At 39.9% G+C, this 20,441-nt stretch overlaps 1 long non-coding RNA gene across 1 annotated transcript in view; it reads right to left on the reverse strand.

Annotated features, from left to right (window-relative positions):
- The window catches only part of LOC145670733 (uncharacterized), a 248,725-nt gene that overhangs the window by 165,144 nt on the left and 63,140 nt on the right, over window positions 1–20,441 (reverse strand). The gene's annotated exons all lie outside the window — the stretch shown is intronic.

A 20,441-nucleotide genomic window follows, 5' to 3' on the forward strand; every position in this document is an offset into this window, starting at 1 on the left:
TAAGTCAGAGGATGTGTGTTTTTCTCCCCTTTCCCCTTCATCCCTTTTGTCCCTCCCTGGTTCGATCCCCGACCAAGTAAGTTTGTGGTGGACAACATCGTGTCCGTGGGTTTTCTCGGCGTACTCCCGTTTCCTTCCACATTCCCATTCCACCAATTATTCCATCATCATTCACTTGCCTTAATCATACTTCTCTCTTAGCTTAACAGACATAATAGTAGGTCATTAAACTGAAAGATTTCACTTCATTTCATTTTCCTTTAGTCTTCGTTCTGTCATATGTAAAGTTCTCCCTTGTGCATAGCACCACGCCATGAGAGCCTGCAGGGAGTGTGCCCTCAGTCGTAGATGAATGTGGTGTTATCGGCACCACGCTTCGACCGCATCCCCCCTCCCAGGTACGCATTGAATCTGAGGTTGGTAATGCCCAGAGCCGCACGACATCTTATGCACAAAATCAAATATCGTAAAGTAACCAAGAGCATTAGATACCTGACATATGAATTCAGACCAATCCCCTTTAAAATCGGACAATTCATTCGAAAGTTATCGTAGCTTTCACACGCCTACGCCCAAAGAACAAATACTTATTCGGGAAAAATCCCCTTGTGGTATGGTCACCAAAACAACAGGTGTCTGGTGAAAGCAAACGAGAGCATTTTAAAATGAGTTCCATCAAAATCGGACAATCCGTTCGAAAGTTATCGTCGGATGCCACATGCAAACAGACAGATAGCATGGCCTGTAATAGGGAGCTTCGCACCCAAAATTCTCATGGTTTGTTTCACGACAATCTCAAATACTCGAAGGCATTCGAGCGCCGGAGAGTAAATTTTCGAAACGGAAGTTTGATAAGTCTTCAGCCTTATCGACTTTCCTTACCTCCTCTACCTATATCAGTAGCTATCTCTATACAGAACTTTAAATTAAACCCTCGAAATCATATTAAAATTATTTTTCTGCCTGCCCCGTTATTGGCGCAATCGGCAAAGTGACTATTAGTAGACTAATGGTGTCTTGGATTCCAATTCCATTCAGGGGATGCATGTTTTCTCTTCCTCTTTCTCTCTTCTGACAGACTGCTTAAACCTTATACAGATCTGTGGGGAAAAAACTTTTCCTTCACTTCATTGCTAAGGAGAGAAGTTTTAAAATAAACACTCTGCATATATGTAATACATATTATATACAACTATGATAACCTCGAATTCATTGTTTCTTCCGAACACTCCGATAATCCCGAACTTTTCAAAATATTCAAGCGACTCGACAAATGCGATCATATTGATATATTTATGTATTTGCTGCTTTCAAACAATTCGAGACTCTCGAAGAGTTCGAGTGTCTCGAAGTTGTCTAATGTTTTTTACATTTCGAGTGCCTCGAACACTTCGAGAGTCCCGAACATTTCAGGAGTGTCGAACATTTCGAGAGTCTCGAACATTTCGGGAGTCTCGATCATTTCGAGAGTCTCGAAAGTTCGATAATTCGATAAAATTAAAATTCTTTATCGATGAAACGGTTTTGAAATTTTATCGAATTGTTATCGATTACTCGATTATCGGAACAGCCCTAGTCTACACCACGTAAAACAACGGACAATGTAGGCGATTTCCGTGGAGGTGGTGGCTGCTTGGATCGTTTGTTAGTTAACCGTGTCATAGTAGCCGTTTTGCCGAAGACTTAATAGCTACAGCGGTTGAGAATTTTGTAGGCCAATTTATCATCTGGTGATTTGATGATAATGCCATTGCGAATAGGTATGAGCTCAGAAATTGATGTACGAGGCACTTACTTACAGAATTGCTGGAGCAGAATTTTGAGATTGGTAAACTTCGGGTCAAACTGTTGAAGTAGAAAACTGTATATCGGTGGACGTTGCGGTGTTTCTAGTGGGGGAAATTGCCGGTCGTCTCTCAGATCTATCTGAAGTTCAGATTCAGAATCGCTAATGGTGTGTGCTTTCTTTGATAGCTGAGACAGAGTTGATTGTGAAACAGCTGGTGAACGTGAGCAAGATCGAGATCCAAATAGAGATCCGCAATGCTGATATGAGGGTTGTATCGGAGAAGCCATTACAGTGTATTAGGAAAACAAAAGGTATTCGTTATCCGGTAGAGATGCCTAAGTCGTCAACTGATTTCAGCTATCTCTGCCTCCGAAGAGAAAAGTATCAAATAAATCGTGAAACCTAAAGAAATAGCAAGATCATCAACTGTTAGAATCAATTACGTCTGTTAGCCTCTGTGGAGGCTTAAAATCAATTCGACGGTTGTTTCCTTGAACCTCAGAGAGGCAAGTAATCCAACCGTATATGAGAAGTTCGGGATGGATATTCCAAAGATTCGCTTATTTTTCTCCGCCAGCTACGGATACCCTATTTTTTAAACCTGGTTAGAGCTTCAGGTGGCCAGTTCGAATAAAAACGTTTTTTAAAAGGCTAGCATCCTTTCAGAGGGCTACACCCTCTTTTAGGGAAGGGAGTTGAAAGGACCATTATGGAAAAAAGGTATGGTTGGATGGGCTATGGGCTATTATTTATTTATTATAACCTTTATTATTTAACTCATTATTGGAAGGACATTATGATCTTTGCGATCATAAACATACTTGTAGGCTAACTGGAACATAAATCATGGTTATACGTGAGAACAACAATACTACATATATAATATACGAAATATAGGATACATAATACTAGATATAATATAGCGAGAATGGTGAAGAACATACACAATATGGCAAGCATGAGAAATCAGACAACAAAATGTAAAGTGAGGGTAGTGGTAAGCGAAATGTGGAGGTCATGATGAAAATGAGAGATGAGATGAAGTGCACTGGACGCCACAACACGACACAAGAATTGTTAGAAAGACGAATGCGGATATCTTCTGCCTAGGGGCTGCTCTAGGCCAATGGAGACGTGGTGAACCCTGTTAAGGAAATGGAATCACTGTGCATATGATGGAAAGATATGCAGTAGATGAATATGCAAACGATAATCTTGGAGAATCAGTAGATCGATATGGTCGGGAGGGACTGTGTAGCAATATAAAGTAAAGAGAAGGTGAAGTGGAGTATGATAGTACCGTGCAGGACATGAGTGGAGTGCAAGATGATGCATAGTTTCAAATAATGCAAGATGGTGATGTGTGTAGCGTTGAGTAATGAATTTTAAGCGGAGAGTTTCGAGATGGTAGGTAAGTGTAGGAAATGATATTAAAGAATATAGATCTCGAGTAGACTCGGGAGAGAAATGCGGAATGCGATGCGGAAAGCATGTCTCTCAAAAATGGCTAATTTCTGAAAATGTGAGTAAGGAGCGAAGATCCAAGCTGGAAAACCGTAAGTAAGAACTGGACGGAGGAAGGCCTTGTATGTGTTGAGAACTATGTGTGATGAGAGACCTCAGGTTGTGCCAGTTAGCCGTTTCAAGAGGTTGAGGCAGTTGTAAGGTTTAGTTTTTACACACGTTTGAGATGCGGTATCTACGTTAAATGATGATCGAATAGTATGCCTAAGTATGTAACGGTTCTGGTTGGAACGATGGCTATATTATGAACATAGAGTGACGAAAGAGATGGATTCCGGCGGACCTTGGTACGTTTACGGGGCGGTATGAATACAATAGCTTGAGTTTTGGTGGCATTAATCTTAAGTTTCCACTTAGAACACCAGTGCGTGAAGCGATTGATGGCTATTTGTAATGAATGATTGAAGTTGTGTATAGTTTTACCAAGTGCGAGAAAGGCTGTATCATCAGCGTACTGTAACAAATGAACGTCAGATGGAAGATGTGGAAGATCTGCAACAAAATGATATATAATAGTGGGGAAAGGGAAGAACCTTGAAGAACACCGCACATGGGAAAAATGGGATGTGAGAGCTTTTCGTTAATGGAAACATAAGATATACGACAGACAAGAAGATGATAAATGAGGCGAATGTACGCCATCGGAAACTGAAATTTAATGAGCTTATAAATTAGCGCAGATACCAAACCTTGTCAAAGGCTTTCTCAAGGTCGAAAAGGACGAGACACAAGGGTTGAATGAAGTGGTAATGGTTGGTTATGAGCGTGGTTAGTCGAAGGAGCTGATCATTAATGGAGAATGAGGGACGGAAACCTGCTTGATGAGTCGGAAGAAGTTGGCGCTCTTGTAAATATGGATGGAGGCGTTTCACAAGAATGCGCTCGAATATTTTGCTCAGTGCGGATGTCAACTGGATAGGTCGATATGAAGAAACATCTTACTGCGGTTTACCAGATTTGGGAGACATGAGTGAGTGTCTTTAATACTTTCCAGTCCGTTGGAAAAAAATCTGTGCGTAAGATAAAAGTATAAATGAGTGCCAGAAGTGAGTAATATAGCGGGGCTTTCTTTAATATGCCGATAGGTGATCGAATCGAAACCTGGTGAGGTGTTGCGTTTGCGCTGAATGACACTGGTGATTTCTGAGACTGTGATGGGATTGGTAAGTGCATGGTTGGGGACTGTATGAGAGATATGAGGTTGAAGTGAAGGACGGTTAAGATCGATGTGATCGACTGGATGAGCAATGTTGCCGGACTCTGAGGTGTGAATATAGTTTGGAGATAGTCAGAAAATGCATTTGCTTTCTCGCTGTTGGAATGTAATGGTGTATCGTGTAAGAGAATCGGATATGGAGTCTTAGAGTGTTTGCCACAAAGAGCATTGAAGCGTTTCCAGTAGCGAGTAGGATGAGTTGTATCGGAGAGTTGATTACAAATTTAAACCCATCGAAGTAATTTGTAAGCAGAAATATAGTTGCTGACCGTTCGTCGAAGTTGATGATGAAGTCTTAGAGTTTCTGGATATCTGGTGTGAAGAAATTCGCGGTAAGATAGGCGTGATCGACGGACTAATGCTAGATATCGTGGTGGTAGTTGTGGACGATATGGGATTGATTCAGATTGAGGGATATAAAGTGCAGATACTTGTTGAATGGAAGTGCTTATGAGATTTGTGCTGTTTGTGCAAGCACGAGTTTGATGAGGTCCAGAACTAAAGCCGCAAACGGTAGGATTTTTACAGTCGGTTGTGTGATGTGAATTGTATTCTTGGCATTTTTCACAGCATAGTGGTAAAGGTGCGGACGACTGGGAAGGCTCAACACGGTGTCTTACGTTTATAAATATATGCTCCTTTAGATAACAAATTGTTGATTGTGTCTTAAGATGGCGTGAGTATATGCACCATATAGGTGGCACCGGCATTGTTTTTCATGTGAACAGCTTTGGGAATAGTATGCTCTTCGAACTGGAGCTCTTCTTGAACCTCCTCATCGGTATACGTCGGGTCAATCCCACGAATTACAACAGAAAGAAGTGGAGGCCGTTTCGGTGGAGGCGCTTGTTTCCGTTTGACAGAGTTGAGGGATGTAAGGGTAGCTTGTTTCCCAAATATTTCAAACGATGCTTTATTCCGAACTAAGATCGCGAAGGATTAGGATCCGGTGATTTGAGTATCATGACGTTGCGTGTTTTGATGACTTGAGACAGAGGGGCATTCGGCAGATACTTTCGGAGCTGAATAGTTATGAATTTTTCGTTACTATACTTTGTATCAAAATTTTGAAGGAGAAAAGAATGAAGTACGGAACAGTTGATGAGGAAGATGAAAGATGAGATGAGTACTTGACGACTGTTGGCTGGGCTTCCATGTTGGAAGTATCTGAAGTATTTTCACGATGTTGCTTTTTCGCCGGCTGGCGAGGCTGCTTAACAGAGTCAGCATAGAGTGGTTGACCGCGGGGATATCTGGATCTCGTGGATACGTTAGAATTTGTGGAGGCAGTAGAACTGTCTGACTGCGTACGCTGTCTGTTGCTCATATCCTTCTGCTTGGTCACTTTCGCAGCCGGAGTAGAGGGAATGGCGAATACAGGAGGAAGGCCATAATGGCGTCCATCCACCGAGGATCCAGTAGTACTAGGAGAATCAGCCATAATGGAGAGCCGTGAGTCTAAACAATGATGCAGAGATGCGTGATGTGACAGATAAATGAGATGAGCAAAGTGGAACAACCCGTTTGGATAGTTGTCCATGTGGTGCAACTCCCCTGGCTCGATCTGTAGATCCGGCTGCCCTTGGCTAGATAAGTCTGACAGACGGTTCGTGAGAAAGAGACAGAAGGTGAGGCCCATGATGTGGAACAGGAAGGTATTTCGAAAAATCATCACCATACAATTAGCGACGCTTCAGAGCAGAGCTCTGGGAAAGTATGAATAAAAACTTTTTTTTAAGGTTACAGGATTAGGGATTGGTAGTGTAAGTTTTATTCGTCTATTTTCATTTCAAAATTCTATGCTTGTAGAGTGTCTCCTAACCCTAGCCATTAGAGGGTTACGCCCTCTCTTTGGCACAGAAATGACGACACTGTTGGGTTTATAGCATATAAGATGGTTTAAGTGCAGTTTTATAAACGAATAGTGCTGAAAGTAACAATAAACAAAACATTGAGTGAGTGAATAAATTTAAATGTGCATATAAGTAAACAAAATACATATATAAATGGTGCAGGTAGAAACAGAATGGAACTTTGGCATGGAAGCAGTGCGTTGTGTTTTTATGAAATAAACATGATAGTAAAATGAAATGTAGTGCATACACACCACAGTCACAAACATAACGTTAGATACACGAATGCATGTTAGTTCTTCTGTCTCGGGGCGACTCAGGACTGATAGAAACACGGGGAAAGCCCAAGGTTAGTATTGAATTGAGACAGTGCTAAAATGGAAACAAATTATGAAGATGATCTGCTATAAGATATATATGAAAGATGTCGTTTTCTTCAGCTGTAGGATGTGCAGATTTTAGGTATAGCGTGAGGAGAACGTTTAACGGTGTATGCAGATATTTATGCGGTGCATCAGTTTCAGCATCAGCTTGTAAAGTATCTAGGAGTAATGGGTGGGAGACTGGTAGGCGAGATAGTATGTATTTCAAACGGAGGTCTGCAAGATATTGAATAAGGTGAGGAAAGTTGATGTGTTCGTATATCATGAAGTTCGGGTATGGTAATTTTATGCGAAATGTAAGTCTAATAGCATGGCGTTCTAGTATCGATAATCGGTCGTAAAACTTTGTTGGAGCATTGCACCAAGCAATGTGACCAAATGTTAAAATGGGCCTGAGGAACATTTTGTATGTGTTGATTAAGAGACGTGCGTGTAAACCCCAAGTAGCTCCTGTCAGACGCCGTAGAAGATTGAGCCGCAAAGTGGCCTTTTGTGTTATTTTCTCTAAATGAGCTTTCCAAATTAATTTAGAGTCGAAAACAACCCCGAGATATGTAGCTGTAGGTGTTGGTCGAAGTGGATGGCCTTGTAGAGATATATTAAGGTTGCGAGGGTTACGTTGAACCTTGGAGCGGTGTTTAGGAGGTAGAAATACCAATCCTTGTGTTTTGGCGGCATTTAAAGTTAGTCGCCAAGAGTTGCACCATTGCATAAAATTATTTAGAGTTGTTTGCAAGTTTATGTTGATCTGTTGCATGGTCTTGCCCAGAGCTAAAAATGCCGTATCATCTGTATATTGAAATAAGTACACATTCTGTGTAGGTTGTGGTATATCGGAGGCGTACAGTATATAGAGAAATGGGCTAATGCAGAACCCTGTGGAACTCTGGAGTATGGAAAAATAGGACGGGAGATGGCAGATCCTATGTAAACGTATCCGATTCTATTAGTTAAGAAGGTATATATAAAACGTAAATAACTGAGCGGAAGGTTAAGTTTCTGCAACTTTCGTATGAGCCCATATTGCCAAACTTTGTCGAAAGCTATTTCCAGATCCATTAAGACGAGACATGATGGGAGACCTTTGTTATATTGATTGGTGATAATCGTCGAAAGACGAAGTAACTGGTCATTAATAGAAAATGTGGGTTGAAAGCCTGCTTAATGTGTAGGTAATAAGTTATGTCTTGGATATATATGAAGCCTTTGTACCAGGACTTTTTCGAACAGTTTACTAAAGACTGATGTGAGCTGGATAGGATGATAAGACGTTACATCATGTGCCGGTTTATGAGATTTGAGAAACATGCAGATTTTGGATATTTTCCAATCCAGAGGATAAAAGCCGGTACGGAGAATAAAGTTGTATACTACAACAAGTAACGTAAGGAAAGAAAGCGGAGCCTCTTTTAGTAGCCGGTAGGAGATACGATCAATGCCTGGTGCAGTATTGTGTTTCTTATGGAGAGCACGTTGAAGTTCATGAATAGTGATTGGTGATGTAAGAGGGGCTTCCTCATCGATTATGGGTAAAAGTACGGCTGTAGAGCAGGAATAGTAGCCAAGTCTATACGGTTACGTGAATGAGGAGATACTGCAGGTGTGAAAACTGTCTGCAATTGCGTTGCAAAAGCGTTGGCTTTATCTAGGTCAGCAAAGAGAAAAGCACCATTGTCCAAAAGTGGATACGAAATTTTAGTATTTCTGCCTGTGAGTCTGTGGAAAGATTTCCAATACCGGCTTGGAGATGCTTCGTCGTTTAATTTATTACAGGCGCTGATCCAGCTTCGACGTTTATGTGCTATGAGATAATTAGTTACTGTGCGATGCCATTGCCGGTGATGACGAAGACATTCCTCGTTTCCGGTTTGTTTGTATTCTCGGAAATGTTGGCGTGATTTTTGTACTAAAGACAGATATTGAGAAGGCAATTTAGGTTTAGAAGGATAAAGGTTCTCCTCAGGGATGGTTTGTTGAGCACTGGTATGTAAGATGTTTGTAATCTGGTTGACTGTGTAATACATTTTGTTTTCAGAAGTTGGTGGATGAAGGGTTGAGACCTGGTTATGTATGAACGGCCGAAATTGAGGCCAGTCGGCTTTATCATAACGGGGAATAAAATGAGGTTTTAACTGCTTTACAGAGGAACGACCCTTGTTAATGGACAGTTTGATCGGACAGTGATCACTCCCGATCGTGTCGAGAACCTGCAATTCACAGTCATTTTCAAGCGATAAAGAAGTGATTACTACATCTGGAGTTGTTTGACTGGCTGGTCGAGTGGGACCAGGAAGGTTGTGAATATAAAGTTGTAGGGTGGTTGAAATAAATTCCGTAAATCGTTCTCTTTGCCTAGCACTTCTGCTATGAATGTTTACGTCGGCCATGATAATTATGTTTTTAAAATTACGGGCTACATAATCGAAAAAGGAAAATGGTATTGGATGCCCAGGGCGGATATATATAGTGACTACATTTACTGTGAGAGAAGGATAGTATGTAGAGTAGAAGAGATGTTCAGGTAGCTGTGCAAATGCAGGAGGATTGTATTGCCGATAAGGAAGTTTCGAAGAAAAGCCAATCAGTACTCCTCCTTGAGCGCGCGCATGTGCATCATGGTAATCGTATCGTTGAATTTGATACCCGGAAAGTCGCACAGAAATTGTTGGCTGTTTCATTGAGAGCTACAATATCAACTCTCTCTTCTAGCAGGAGTGGCTCTAGAAGTACTTTGTGTTGAAGAAAACATCGAATGTTTACAAAGAGTAAAGTCAAAGCCATTATGTATACTGCCATGTTGGTTTCAGACTGCTGTTTCTAGAGGTGCGATGTGGAAGTGGACAAGATTGCTTGAATATGTAGCTGTAGAGTTTAAGTTGAACAAAGATTTAGCTGTTGAAATGGCAACCCGAAGAATGTGCTCGCGTGGAATGGAAAAACATTTTGGAGTACTATGGTGATGTAAAGAAGGAGATCTTCGACAGTGAGAGGCTGAGCGAGAGACTGAGTAGGTGGTGTGGATTTGTCAAAGCTTTGTACTGGTACTGTGAGTTCTGGACGTTCATGTTGAGCTTGTGGTTTACCCTTACAGCGATAACTGTAGGTTGGATGATTTTCGTTACATGCAGAGCAAGTTGGTGGTTGCTGCTGATTTTTACAAGATTTGGTTTCATGAGGTCCACTACAGTACCCGCATTTAGATGTGTTTGGACATTGGTGTGTAAAGTGAGAATTATAGGTTTGACATTTCTCACACCGGATTGGTAGAGGCCCTGTTGTCTGGGAAGGTTCAACACGATGGAGTTTTTTATAGATAGGAGCTCCATGAGTTAGGAGATAGTCTAAAGAAGTTTGATTTTGCGATAGAACGCGAACCATGTAAGTGGGGCCATTGCTATTTTTAATACGAATGCACCTGTTGACGTCGATTCCCTCTTGTTTGAGTTTTTCGAGGATCTCTTCGTCGCTTATTTCAGGTATCACTCCTCTGATAACGACAGAAAACATGGGTGGTTTTCGAGGAGGTGGTGGTTGTTTTGTTTTCCTATCTGTTTGTTTTATTAGTTTTGCAGTTTTGCGAAAGATCTCATAAGATGCTTTGTTTCGGAGTGTAGTACCGAAATTCGGGTCCTTACAACGAATGATAAATCCATTCCGAGTTTTAACGATATTTTCCATGCTAGCTCGTGGTAGGTACTTGGTGATTTGTAGAAACACCATCTTAGTATGGGTGTATTTTGTATCGAAATCTGTCAGTAGAAACGTGTAGATTGTTTCTTTGGTGTTGTAGAAATTGGAAGATGAAGCGCTAGCAGTGTCCATTACAGAGTCTATGTTGGTCGTTAGAACAGCAGACCGAGATCTATCACGAGGCCGTTTACTGGAATGAGCAGAGTCACCAGAATCGGTACGATCTCTGGGTCTAGTTACTCGCGAACTGGTTTGACTACCCCATGAAAGGTGCCTGGTACGACCGGAGCGAGACATATTTTCACGGTCTCCTGCAAAAGAACCAGGAGCTGGTGCCCCACGTATGGGGGTAGGTTCTTGTGCATTGGTTCCAGGACCAGCACAACCTATCCGTGTGATTTGACTAGTATGAGAAATGAAGTGAAAGAAAATAATGAGGAAGATGATGATATTTCAAAAATATAAGCGACCCTCCGAAAGTGTCAACTTTTGTCAATCCTCTAAACAACGTAGGTCTGCGGTGCTCACAAGTGCATATGCTACACCTGATCCTCGCTAACAGATTCACAGTTGTAAGAGAGGCTGGGTTCAGCTCAAAGGTAAAGATGAAAAAACGAATAAAAACGCCTCAGCTCTAACTTGTAACTTTTGATTTCAAACCATTGATTTACGGTTATTTGTGATTTCACGTTTAACAAAGACAAATATTTTAAAGTACTTTAAAAATATTAACATGTGTACTTTAAAAAAATATATTTAAATAGATCTTTTTCACAAAGTTTATTCCTTTTGACATTATTGTTCAAAGCCTTTGTATTTTAATAAACTTTCTCCAAAATCAATACAAATGAGTTGTGCTGTCATCTTTGGAGTTCTTTTAAACTATATGTTTGTGGCCAATCCTTTCGACAATGAGATCTCGGAAACTACAGGCTCTAGAAGGATGATGTTTTTACTGATCGATTGCAAATTTTGTGCAGATTGTCCAGTTCCAATTGAAATTTTAAGAAAAACATGACCATTATTTCTTTATTACATTTTTACGGGTACACTGCTGCCGTGTCGTGACAAAACGCTGTAACTTTGGCGGAGAAGTTTTGCGAAAATGAGCAGTAAAGTTTTCATTCGAAAATGTGATCTGTATCGTGTAGAACCAGTGCAACTAGGCAATAATGGTCAACCAATCAATTTTCACCAAATTTAATCACACAACATGCATTTACGTAACATTACATGTAACCACGTGTTTCCAAAGTCAAGATACACTGGTTCTACACGATACAGATCACATGTGCGAATGAAAACTTTACGGCTCATTTTCGCAAAACTTCTCCGCCAAAGTTACAGCGTTTTGTCACGACACGGCAGACTGGAAGTATTGATTTTTTTAAAAATAAAAACTAAAGCATCATATCCTACGCATTATACATTTTAACACAACACTATTGTATATAGGGGTTGCATACCTCTCAGGCATTTCTTTCATTGCCAAATTATAATGAAAAACGAAGGATAACCATTTCTCCAGTCTAACAGTAAGTTGAATCTTTATTGTTTGGAGTGTTTTGTCCAATGAACACCATATATCATTGACATCATAATTAACTGTGTGTGTAATGTATTTGCCTACTACGTACTGCATGCAAGAAGAAAGAAAACACTGATCATACATGAATTAAAAACCCCAACCGGAGGTAGGCTCAAATCTTGCAAACGGTGCGAGATATTGAAAAATTAATCGAAAAAACTCTCCTTTTTACTGTATCTCTTGCCGATTTTTATGAAGACGTCTTTCACTTGTGTCTGTAAAGAGACATGTACAAATGTGAGGAATGACAAGGAAATTGATGCTCATAAGTGAATGATGTGCTGTTTAGAGAGCGCAGGTTCAGCTCGTATGTATATGAAAATGACTTCGAGGTTGTCAATCTAATCGTCAAAGGAAACGAGGAGATGAACTATTTGAAATGAATTTTTGGACACAGCACTTAAGCCGACTCTGGGTTTTTATAATTTCACTTTGAAATTCGTATTCTAAGAGGTGAAACCGTTTATATTTTTCTCAAAGAATGATGCCATAACACATTCTTGCTTGCGAAGTACGGAAGAAGCTAAAGCTGAAATATGCCTATAAGGTGCGAGGCTGTAGGCCTATTAACCTTGGGGATCTGGAGGTGAAGTTCCCAGCTAGCCGAAGGCTAGTGTTACTATGAGAATCGACTCCTTAGAAAGAAGTCAAATAAACGCCCATGAAATGTAGTGAAGAATTTCAAAACTTCATTTCTTTCGGAGCTCTTGACTGTGGGTTCAAACCCTACTGTGGATACCACAGATAATTCCAACAATACTTCAAATATGAATAGTAGATTATATTTATGATGACCTTGTCTTTACTGAGGGATTTAAGTCCAAGGCATCAACTAAGGCAACATGTTGATATTTTGTTCATTATTAACCTGTTTAAATTTAAGGAGTAAGTATTTTTGTTATTTAGAAATTATCATTTTTTTCTATGTAATTAATGATAGTTTACTTTTTTACCTTCTGGAAAATTTGACACTAAAATATGGTTGAAAATTACGTATTATGTCTTGAGTGAAAAAGAACCTTGGAACCTTGAAATAAAATTTAATGACCTCTGTACTTAAGGACTTCTACTTAAAGAAAGAAAAGAAAAGAAATTACATATTAAAGTAGTAATAACATTAAGATTATTACTTCACAAACATGAATTTGGGAGTAAATTTATAAGGTAATACAGCAACGGAGTTTACAGACAGGTATTGCCTTAACGTAATCCATTGTTTCTAGTTGTTCACTTATTTGTGTTATTGCTGTTACTTGACGGTCGTCGTCGTAGTTTGTATGGCCTTGTGTTTTTCTAACAGCTGCCCCACGTGTGTGCACTTTTCGTCTTTTGCACGTGTTGCAGAATTTTTTAGTAGCGGAAACTGCGTCACTACCCACCAAGCACGGCCAATGAGAATAAGATAATAACATTTCGATGTTTTTTTTTCTCTTTTACGCCTTCCTGACCTTCAACTGTTTCTGTCTTTTTATTGTTATTATCTTGCGCCCTCATCATCGCAATGTAGCCATTTTGGACTCCACGTTTTGCAGTACAACTAACTTTAACAATAACAACAACATGTTGTTGTTAAATAAATCACACCAACACAGTAAATTAATCATATTCACATCACCAACCATAAGTGCAATCTTTGTTATTAAACATAGTTATAGTTTTCTAGTTGTTGTGTAATTGGTTCGTGCTTGTGACTTTTACAACGCGTAATCCTATGTTTGATTCCCGTTGGGACCACATAATTTTCAAAGTTAAGCCAGGACTGTCAGGAACCGCGAAATCCTTGAAGTTAGATGTTTCATTAAACGCCGAAGGACGCAACTGCTACATCAAGGTTTTAAACTTTAATAGCTCAGCCCCTAATTAAGCTAGGAAAATAATTTTGACATCAATGTTTTTCTGAATGATGAAGCTCGCCGCTGATATGCATTTTTATGTATGTGGAGGTACCGCAGCTGAGAGGGGGAGGGTAAAGTTCATTTTTTTTATTTTGTTTTCTTGCATAAGATTTTTTGGGGGCCGTTCCCATGCGAAGGAAAGTTAAGTAGTCCACTACACGCTAATATCCTGAGAAAGTACTTGTTGCTTATATGGGGAAGGAGGGGAGGAGAGAATTTAGCCAATTTTTTGAATCTCAGTTTTTTTTCACGTAAATTGCATTTATTTTCTGGACGGTTCCATGCAAGACAAGATTTCTTATCACTGAATTGGTCGAGAAGCGTAATTCTTGTTTTTGTATTTTCTTCGGACAATAATAGTAATATTAAAAGAATGGTGTCCATATAACGTGGTACTATAGTAGGGGTATGAGGAATATCAAATTCAATTAATTGTTCTTGAATTTGTACATTCTTTTTTCTTTTGCTATGAGTTTCGTCCTGAATTTTTATTTCGCTTTGTATTGCAGCAATGGCTACTACCATTTTTGGTAACATTATCGTCACAAGTGTATTGCCTACACCAGTGGTTTCCAACCTAATTCCTATCACGACTCCCATTTTATCACATCCTCTTGCTAGCGACTCCCTTATAATTTCTGGTTTGTAATAAGCTTGTGTGGTATTTTTATTATACCTATTGCGGAGATCTCATGATATTCATCTATTTCTGTAATAGTAGAATCTATTTCATGTATATAGTAGATACAGTAACTTCCCTAAAAGTGAATGGATTAAAACCAAATCTGGTCAGTTCATTCATATTACAAATATCGAATCCGATCCATCATACTGTTTCAAAATAAATACCATTGACCGGATTTTTCTTCCGTGGGAAGCACTAAAACAAAGACAAGAAATCACGTATCAGTTAAAAATAACTTGATAATATGCGTCACAAAGATTGAAGAGGATATTGCCGCACTAGTGAAAACACACCATGCTCAGGTATCTCATTAGATTTCAATTCTAATTGTATTTCAATATGAAGTCTTTTTTTTTCATTTGTTTTTTTTTCCTGTTATTTCAATATGCAGTTCTCGTTAGTTTCATACCGTACCTCTCTCATTTACATTGATTTTTAATCAACTCTGCACCTGTTGAAAATGTTTAGTAGATCTATTTTTTGTTGTTCTTAATAGCATGTATAAAAGTAAAAATATGCGTGTCAGAACAAAATTCAAAATAACGTTTAAAAATATTTTCCGGTATTAGATTCTGGTTATCTCTTCCGTTTATTTTCGGGACCCCCATGAAACCCTCTCGCGACCCCAGGTTGAGAAATCTTGGCCTACACATTAGCTTCATTTTGTTCGCGTAGAGTGACTGCAAGGGTTGCCAGGCCTCCCCAAATTCTATTTTACATATTTGAAGAATTTGTGTTTCTTTTTCTTCCTGTATGAGTAGGACGGGAGTTGTATAACTTCGTGATGGATAAACATAGTGTACATGGTTTTTGGGGGGCTTTCCCGTTTCCTCCCACTTTATTACCTCGTTGGATCTAGTGTTCCATAAGCTTTCCAACGAGGTATTAATCATTATTACTCGTCTGATTTTTCTCTGCATGCGGCGAAGTTGGGAACTAACTTCCTTGTTTACAAGTGGTAGGAGCAACATGACAGGTCGCCAGAGGTACTAGTTTCTTGAGATTTCTTTTGTGGTCAGGTTTTCGAGAAAATCAAAAGAATATGAACAGAAATATTTTCATTCAGTATCGCCTAACACTGTGTTGATGGTGCCGGCAGGAGAATAAAATAGGGAAATGATATGCATGTTGTACTCTATGAGGGAAACGGGGGTGTTTAACGGCGGAAGATACAGCTGAGCCACAACGCCTGTTACTTTGTAGGAAGACGTCCTGGCAACCAATACAGAATACAGAAAACCATTCTTGCCTTCCCTCGCACCACTCCCTTCCTCAAGTGCCAAAACATAAACACAACAGCAGCGCCACTACAAAACAAATGCACAGACTCGTGCGACACTGTGATAATTAGGAGGGATCACCAGTGCCCCCAACGTGAGAGTATACGATTTCATTAAAATCCCTGCCCGGTATAGAAAGGTTAATTAAAAATTTATAGATTGGGAATCGACGATACACCAACTACGCATAGGATTAAAGAGAAGGTGCGAATTACCAGGGAATTTCTCCACCTCCTCAATCACATTTTAATCCCCCCCCAAAAAAAACCTGGAGTATCTCTGGCGTGATGCTTGTTTCTCCCGTAAAACCATGTTTAGGATTATAAAAAAGGTTGAATAACTTTTTGTATATCCTCATTAACCATACTGACAATTATCATCTTCGCAATGTCATAAATAAAAGCCTGATTTAGAGCCACGGTGGATCAGTTATAGAGCGCTCACTTGTGGTGCTGCATGAGGTCCCGCGCCAAGTGAACTTTGTGGTGGACAAACACCGTGTACAGATCTCGCGCCACGAGTAAACTCTATACAGAGGATTGACGGGGTAAAGAGAGGCACGAAGGTCAACTATATTTTCAGAATCTGGGGGTGAACAATGGTTTGTGCTTGGGCTTTCCGCGTGGAAACGATGTAGTATCAAGTGTGCCGGTGCTGTGCCATCAGTTGTAGCTCAGAATAATTTAATTTGTGGTTGAATTTAAATAAAATTCAAATGTTTTAATTTTGAAAATGACTAGTTGGAGAAAAGGTGTGAGAGAGAAATAAGTTATGATTAAGAGATAAAGGATGAGCACTAGCCTGACATTCCGATGAGACTGGTGTCGTCCTGGTCATCTGAATGATGAATGGTTTTCCCTGGAGGAGCCTGGATATACCGGAGTCAGCCAACAACTAGATCTTAATCCTACTGGACTGCCAGGGGCGTCGAGTTCTCTCGTCTTAATGCGTTTCCAATGATGTTCTCCTACACCTTCATTCCAGATATTGGACTCTATTGAATCTGCAGCGATGAACCGACAGAATGGTACAAGACATGGAGTTGGTTGTCCCCAAATGGTGCGATGTGCTTCTCTTCACGATCCTGCACCTTCCTAAACCTTGTGGCGAATACTCCTTGTCGATATATCCTCCGTGGTTTTGTTTGGCTGGAAAGTTCTGAGTCGGGCATTCAGAGAACGGTGAAATATCAAGCTATGCGGAAGGGAATGCGGAAAATCAAGAAGGAAACTAGTCGTGTTTATTAATAATTTCAAAAGCGAGAATTAACAAATACATGATTACGGAAACGGTCTGGAAATGTATAACATTAATAAAAGGTCTAATTCCGTTGGATTTTAAAGAGTTCACGATACTGTCGAAGATAATCGTAAAAATAATGAAATAGAATTTAACAAATTAAGTCAATAGTTCGCAGTCATCTTACAGTCAGATCACTGTTAATACACAGATACTTCACACAAGGGTTGCCAGCATGGTGAAATAAATTTACAGTACATTGACTTTCTAAAATTTACCCGAGGAAATTACCAAATGGGATGACATTTCCAAGGTGCGGGGAGGCAAAAATATTAGAACGTTGATTGTAACATCTATATGCCAGTTGTAAGGCATAAACGTCACAAGCCGACTGGAAGGTCATGGTCCTCTAAAGATTGTTGCATCAGAAGTACAGTATTTTATTTATTATGATTATAGTTTTGTTTTGGTTGAGGAACAATCGAGTTTTTATGTGATTTTGCACCTCTTGTAAATTAAAATTTTCAGTTTAACGTCCCGCGAATATGCCCTTTAGGCTAAGGAAGACAATGATAAAGCAAATGAATGATGATGGAAAACATTGGTGGAATGATAATGTGGGAGAAAACGAGGATGCACCTACAGACACAATGTTGTCCACCACAAACTTACTTGGCCGAGGATCGAATCAGAGACCATATGCACGAGATTTAAGCAGCCTATCACTGAGCCAACGTGCCTCAAGTTTGTACCCCATGTGAACGTGGAACTGAAATAAAAAGTACGATTAATTTAGAGGGGGTGGGTGTTTGGTTAGGAGATATCTCAGACGGTGGTATTCACTCTCCCGTAGACCTTTTTAAAAGACCAGAAATCAACATGTTTAACACTTAAAAGGTTTTCCTCAAATACAAAAATATTAACCAAAGGAGTTTTTCAAAACAACTCGAAAAGTAGCCATTTTTCAAGTTTATTTCTGGGCTATGTATCAGTGAAAATCTCGCCAAAATATACTCAATGGTTCTTTGTTAACTGCAATATTATTTACTACAGATTTTTTCTTTTTCCAAATTTTAACACTTGCTCATAACGTGGCAACCCTGAATCTAGTCCTGAGTACAGCGTGTTCGTCACACAGGGCCGTATGCAGAGTCTTTCTGACGCGTAATTAGTGCTATACTAAAGAGTTTGATTACCATATGTTTCCTGCAGTAGTCAGGCCTTTAGTATGACGCTAGCCGTACGGCGAAGCAACTCTGCATAAGGCGGACGGTGTCTTATGCCCGAATGAAACAGCCTCCCTCGCGCCTGTGAAATCGACAGCGTGTATACATGTGATACAACTACGTCAGAGTTTTCCTTTTACTTTATTCACTTCACCCTTATCATCCATTCCATCATCACCGTCTCTCTTAGCCCCGTGGGACAGTAAACTAAAAACACAACCTTGATTAACACATCTACTTCAGCGTCAGTTTCATCTCAACGAGTGTCAATTGTACAGAAATAATTTTTGATGTTAAAAAAAGTCATTTTTTTTTTGCGTGAGAAACTCACCCATACTATTTTGTTTAGTTTCTAACGATGTCCCATCATTCTACATTTTCCCCCGTTAAATGTGGTAATATTGTAGATTCATGTGTTCTTATATATCATCTTCCTATTTATGAATTTAATTCTCAACATATTCTTAATGTTATGCAACCGTTTTAGACACTTCTACAGTAACACATGAGGACAAGTACGAATATTACAGTTTGCACATGTGGAAAGCAAACAAGAAAGAACGCATTAATCGTACATACATACGAGGTAACCAAAAAAAGTTCTTACCGTTTTTGATGTCCAATTAATCATGTAATTACACAGAGGAAACGTACCTGCCAAGCGATCGGGAGTTAGTCTGATCATCGATCTTCAGTAATTCGGGTACGTTGTGCCCATACAGCAGCCATAGCTCGTCTATTGTTGAAGAGAAATGGAGGTATCGTAGCAGTTTGTTCTCATGTGTTTGTTATATGACTTTAAAATAGGCCTTTCAGCTGTTGCATCAAGTCACCGCATATGCCAGGCATTTGGGAGAATGCCGTGAATTAATACACCGCCAGACATGATTCCAGAAATTCCGTTCGGAAGATGTGAACCTTTCAGATGAACATCGCAGTGGTCAACGACATGTGTTGGATGACAAAACCCTCAAACCAGCTATCGAGGACAGTGGTCTAACGAGTAATGGACTTGCGGAAAGGTTCCATGTTTCCGCTGAAACTGTCAGACTGCGCCAACATGGAATAGGCAAGTCATATAAGTTAAGCAAGTGGGTACCCCCACATTGTCGGGAGTCACATGGAACAAGTGACAGTCTGTTTGTCCTTGCTCGCTCGACACCTGAACACATCCATCTTTGTTTCATTTACTCACTGATGAGAAAAGTGGGTCCTCTTTGACACTCTCGCAAGTGTACCAGACATTGGTTGCCGGCACATGACCCTGTTCCTCACACCTCAAGACAACTTCTGCACCCACAAAAGATTATGCTTTCTGATTGGTAAAATTGTCTGCAAATGGTGCATTACGAGCTCATTACTCCTGTCAGACCATTACTATTGATCTCTTACTCTCAGCAGTTGCAAAGGGTGCACCGTGCATTGCAACAGAAAGAACCTTCATTTGTGAATCGCAAAGGTGTTCCTGCATGACAATGCCAAGTCGCATGTGGCAAAGAGAAGCCGGGAGACTCTTCAGTAGCTTGGCTGGGGGACATTGTGCCATGCACCATATTCACTGGACCTTCCGCCAAAAGATTATCTATCACCTGTTTCATTCCCTTGACAACCACCTCATGGGAGATCTTTCTCAAGTGAGGGAGACCTACGGAACTCAGTCACGGACTTCTTTGCATCGATGAGCCCCGAGATTTATCACCATGGTATTGTGCAGCTTCAGAAACGTTGGCAAAAGGTACTGGAGATAAGGATTACCTCGAGATCTAAAGGTATGTACCATCCACTCTATTGCTTTTTGTTTATCACTGCTCTAGAACGGCAAAACTTTTTTGGTTACCATATATAATGGACCAACAAAAAATGATAACTTGTTTAACAACTTCTGTAAAAAAGTTTACCTAAAAGAAATCAGCGCATATGAGCATATCGCAAGAAATTTATTCCCAATTCGACCTGACCTCTGAAAGAACAGAATATCAGAGCAAATAACATTTCGCTATGTTACCTGTTTATCGCTACTTCTTATACAGGGTGATTCGTATAGAATCGATAGTCAAAATTAATTGTAATCTA

The sequence above is a fragment of the Thermobia domestica genome, chromosome 14 (assembly GCF_964235325.1).
Source record: "Thermobia domestica chromosome 14, izTheDome1.hap1.1, whole genome shotgun sequence".
Lineage (NCBI taxonomy): Eukaryota > Metazoa > Arthropoda > Insecta > Zygentoma > Lepismatidae > Thermobia > Thermobia domestica.